This window comes from Leptonychotes weddellii, chromosome 2 (assembly GCF_054177405.1).
Source record: "Leptonychotes weddellii isolate Sample4059 chromosome 2, ASM5417740v2, whole genome shotgun sequence".
Lineage (NCBI taxonomy): Eukaryota > Metazoa > Chordata > Mammalia > Carnivora > Phocidae > Leptonychotes > Leptonychotes weddellii.
The window spans coordinates 82,934,975-82,940,343 of NC_138370.1; the positions used below are offsets into that span (position 1 = coordinate 82,934,975).

The following is a 5,369-nucleotide window of genomic DNA, read 5'->3' on the forward strand; positions in this document are numbered from 1 at the left end:
AATAAAATATAATAATAAAAGAAGTAGAAACCAATGAGAAAGTAAATGAATATAGTTAGGACTTACAGAGTTGTTATGGTTATGCCACAATTGTTATGTAGTTTTTTCAACTTATAAAGTAAATGTAATGAATGTTTGTTGATAGAAAATGTGAAAACACAGAAAACTATATAAAATAAAAAATAAAAATCTCCTATAATTTTTCCAGCCAGAAGTAACTATTAACATTTTGATATGTATCATTTCGCAATTTTGTTCTATATTAATACAAACCTACCTTTTATATACAAATTTGGGCTCATATTTCACATATTGTTTTCTTCACAGTGTAATATATCTGATCATTTTCCATTCCTTTGAAAATTCTTTGAGAAATGATTTTTTTTGGCCTGCATAACCTTTACACAGATAACCATAATTTACTCAATCAGTATCCTGGTACTAAACATATATTTTGTCTCCAGGGTTTTGCTATTATAAATGGCTGTCAGCATACTTGTGTATAAATCTTTTTGTCAAACCTTAATAATTTACTGGAAAAAATTTTTGAAAACAGTAGAAATTTTTACTGGGTCACAGGTCACAACTAATTTTAAGGCCCTGATATCCAATTACATGAATTTGAATATGGGCTCTCCAACTTCATGTCTCTGTGACTTTAAATAAGTTACTTAACATTTTTGTGCTTCAGTTTTTTGATCTGAAAATTAGGGATTATAGTATTACTTTCCTTATAGGTTTGCTGTGAGGATTGCACTTGATTAATTAAGAGTACTAAATACCATTTGTAGCATTCAATATATGTTAGCAGTTATTACAATTATTATATTTCCAAATTGCCCTTTAGAAATGTGTCACTTGTAAACTCTTATTGATTTTGTAGCACACATTTTAAAGAATTCTTTTTGTTGTTGTTGAAGCATAGTTGACATACAATATTATATTAGTTTCAGGTGTACGACATAGTGATTTGACATTTATATGCATTATAAAATCATCACCATGATGTCTAGTTACCATTTGTCATCATACAAAGTTATTACAATATATTGGCTATATTCCCTGTGCTGTAGTTACATCCCTGTGACTTATATATTTTATAAGTGGAAGTTTGTATCTCTTAATCTCCTTCACCTATTTGGCCCATTCCTCCCCTCACTTCTGGTAACCACTAATTCTCTGTATTTATGAATTTGTTTCTGTTTTGTTTTGTTCATTTGTTTTGTTTTTTGAGATTCCTCTTGTGGTGAAATCATGTGGTATTTGTCTGATTTATTTCACTTAGCACAGTGCCCTCTAGGTCCATCCATGTTGTCATGAATGGCAAAGATTTCATTCTTTTATATGGCTGAATAATATTCCACTCTGTGTGTGTGTGTGTGTGTGTGTGTGTGTATAACATCTTTTTTTATTAAGTTTTAAAGTTTTAAATTTTAATTCTAATTCAGTTAATATGCAGTGTTATATTAGTTTCAGGTGTACAATATAGTGATTTAATAATTCTATACCTCATCCAGTGGTTATCACAAGTGTACTCCTTAATCCCCATTACCTATTTCATCCATCCCCCATGCACCTCATCTCTGATAACCATCAGTTTGTTCTCCATAGTTAAGGGTCTGTTTCTTGGTTTGTGTGTGTCTCTCTCTCTTTCCTTTTTTTTTTTCTTAAATTCCACATATGGGTGAAATTATATGGTATGCATTTTTCTCTGACTGGCTTGTTTCACTTAGCACTATACTGTCTGGCTCCATCCATGTCATTGCAAATAGCAAGATTTCATTCTTTTTTATGGTTGAATAATGTTTCATTGTATATATATACCACATCTTCATTCATTCATCTATCAATGGACATTTAGGTTGCTTCTGTATCTTGGCTATTATAAATAATGCTTCATTGAACATAGGGGTGCCTGTATCTTTTCAAATTAATGTCTTTGTTTTCTTCAGATAAATAACCAGTAGAGTTGCTTGGTCATATGGTAGTTCTATTTTTAATTTTTTAAGGAACCTTCATACTGTTTTCTATAGAGGCTGCACCAATTTACATTTGCACCAAAGTGCACAAGAGTTCCCTTTTCTCCAAATCCTTGCCAACGCTTGTTATTTCTTATTTGTTTTTATTTTTTGATATTAGTCATTCTGACAGGTATGATGTGATATCTCTTTGTGGTTTTATTTTGCATTTCCCTGATGATTAGTGATGTTGAACATCTTTTCATGTGTCTGTTGGCCATCTGTATGTCTTCTTTGGAAAAATCTCTATTCAGGCCCTCTTGCCCATTTTTAAATTGTGTTGTTTCTTTCCTTGGTGTCGAGTTGTAGAAGTTCTTTATATATGTTGGATATTAACTCCTTATTGGATATATCATTTGTAAATATATTCTCTCATTCAGTAGATTGCCTTTTTGTTTTGTTGATAGTTTCCTTTGCTGTGTAAAAGCTTTTAGTTTGGTGTAGGTTTAGTTTGTTTATTTTGCTTTTGTTGACCTTGCCTAAGGAGATCAAAAATTCTTAATGCAGTATTTAAAAGTTCTTAATATAGTCAATATGCTAATCTTTTGCATTATATGTTATACATTTTGTTTTTCATCTTCATTTTAACTTTTTTATATATTTATGAGTCAAGTCTACCTTTACAGTCATAGATGAATGCTTGTCTACAAATACTTCAGAATCCAAGAAACACACAATGTGATTGACATTTCTTTGTGAAAATTAAGGACCCAAGACAAGGCTCAGCATATATTTATTTGTCCATGAGGTGGATAAATCCACTGCATCAGGACCTGTGAGCATGGTGAGGATATTTCTCAAGAAATATTTATGAATGTGTTTCAGAATTTTAATGAAGATTTGCTTAAATCTCCAAAGTTCCATCCCCTAAATTAAGGCTAAGGTGATTATGATCTGGAAATATTTTAAAGAAGTTGTAAGCAGTTTCCCACCTTCACCAAAAATAAAAATCTCTATTTAAGATCAATTTTCTTTCAATGTCATTTGTGATTTATGACAACTACAGTATATTGACAGACTTTTGGGAGTATATCCTGTTTTCTGTGGTATAAGCCAAATATCTAAATTATACAAAATTTATTAAGAAATATCTGCTTTTTCAAGTTGTATCTCATTTTTCAGAATTTGTGACCTGCTCTCACTCTGGCAGTGGTGTTAAATAACAGGTTTTGTATGAACATCAGTAACCAAAAATCTTTATCTCATGTAGAATATACCACAAATGATCTAAGGCTGAGGAGAAATCAATAAAGCTTTCAAATTCTCTTAAATAATTTTGAACCAACTGTAACACCAGATGACAATAAGTGTAAGTTAGTTAAGAGTAGCCGTGCTTGAAGTCTTCTGCTTGTAAAATGTTGGTCTCTAAACCCTGATATACTCTGAAAATGTTAGGAAGAAACTGATGTAAAATTTACATGTGGTGCTCAATAAACAGATTCATAATTATGGTACGATGAGGATTGTCACACAGATATGTCTTTATCTGAACTCAGATTGCATTTGTGATTATTTCCAACCTGTTTAGGACTTAATTATTGTCTACTTTTTGATTTACATATGCCAGTTTTCTTCCAACTAGGTGGAAGCTTCCAGAGAATACTTACCACATCTTATACTTCTTTTGTGTCCCTGACATTTTTAACAGCCTAGCACACCTTTTAAGTGGTTAATAAACCTATCGACTAGTTAAAATTCTTTTGCAGATGTTTGCTATCATTTTCTTTTTTTAAGTTGAAAAACCATTTATTTCACCGGAAAAAAAAAAAAGTGATCCAACTCTATGTATCTACCTGCCACAAGCCTTTGGGCCAAAAAGACTCAAGAGCAGCGACACTCTCATCAAGGTCATTCCCAAGTTCAGCACCCATTGGAAGCAGGAAGCCGGGAAGCAGCACAACCCCCACCACAGTTTCTGCACACAATGAGGCCTGCTGGGAGAACAGACCATAAATGGGAAACTACAGAAGTATTGAAGAACAAGAAAAACAGGAAGATGGGCAGAAGGGAGGAAAGGCAGAGGTAGTCTGAATTTAGCAAGGTAAATTAAGGTCCACAGTTTCATACTGAACCTACAGAGCCAAAAACGTCCCAAAGACGGGATACCATGAAGCGTGTATTCTCATGCACAACTCCAGCTCCGAATTTCAGCCCACATACATCCCACCTTGAAACTCTGTGTTGTCAAGGCCTCTGATGGCCTTCACTGCATCCTCTGCCTGCTCCATGTGTAGGAAGGCATAATCTTTTACAATGTCACATTTGATGACTGGACCATATGCCTCAAACTTGACCCAAAGCTATTTGTTGATACAGGTGGGACTAATGTTGCCCACATTCAACTCTGTGGAGGTTTTACTCTCATTCTTGTTGGCTTTCACATTGATATTCACCCTGAGTGGCTTGTAGGGTGCAGGTTGCTATGGATCCTCAGCTGCCGTCTTGTCCTCTATGTGCCCAAAGCCATAGTTCTTTTTTATTTTTTTAAGATTTCTTTAATTTATTTGAGAGAGAGCAAGAGAGAGAGAGAGAGCAGGAATGGGGGAGGGCAGAAGGAGAGGGAGAGAGCATTCCAAGCAGACTCCAGTGTGCAGCAGAGGTGGGGCTCCATCCCAGGACCTTGAGATCATGACCTGAGTAGAAACCAAAAGTCAGGGGCTTAACCGACTGAGCCACCCAGGCACCCCCCAACATGATAGTTCTTAATGATGTCACATTCCAGCACCTTCCCATACTGCTCAAAGAGTTAGCAGATCTGGTCTGTGGCCTCCTTGGGCAGGTTTCCAATGAACAGCTTCATCTTCTGAACACGGCCCATAGGGAACTCAGCAGGGGCTCCTCCTTGCAGTGCAGACATTTCTGACAAAATGCTAAAGTGGCAGCGGCAGCAGCAGTGACTCTGGATAGAAGTTGCTATCATTTTAGATAGATGAGTAATCAGGTGACCCTGGATTACACAGTGACATCATTATCCATGCAAGAAGCAATGCCTAAAGCTGGACCAGTTAGGCCATTCTTCTGTACTGACATTGGGCCATCATAGGGGAGAAATTGGATATTTTCTTATTGATGTTTGGACTTGTCTGTACTTCAGTCTTCTTTTGGAAAGATTGAGAAGAGCAGTTTTTTGGAATTATTGAAAACCTAGAATTTTAGCCTTAATAAGCCTTATAGTCTGTTGTCTTGGAATTTACTCATTTCTCTTTATAAACAAACATCTTTTATCATTATAAAATTTTAAATTATTAATATTTTAAGAAAATGTATCTTTTTTCCAATTTGGAACTTGAAAACCACACCATATGAAAATAATTTTTTACAGATTCAATTTATCTCTTTTCAGGTTGATTG

The 5,369-nt window shown here is 34.7% G+C and overlaps 1 pseudogene; it reads right to left on the reverse strand.

The window, feature by feature from the left end:
* Positions 1-3,799: 3,799 nt before the first annotated feature.
* LOC102728403 (RNA-binding protein 4 pseudogene) lies at positions 3,800-4,938 on the reverse strand (annotated as a pseudogene).
* Between the last annotated feature and the right edge of the window lie 431 nt (positions 4,939-5,369).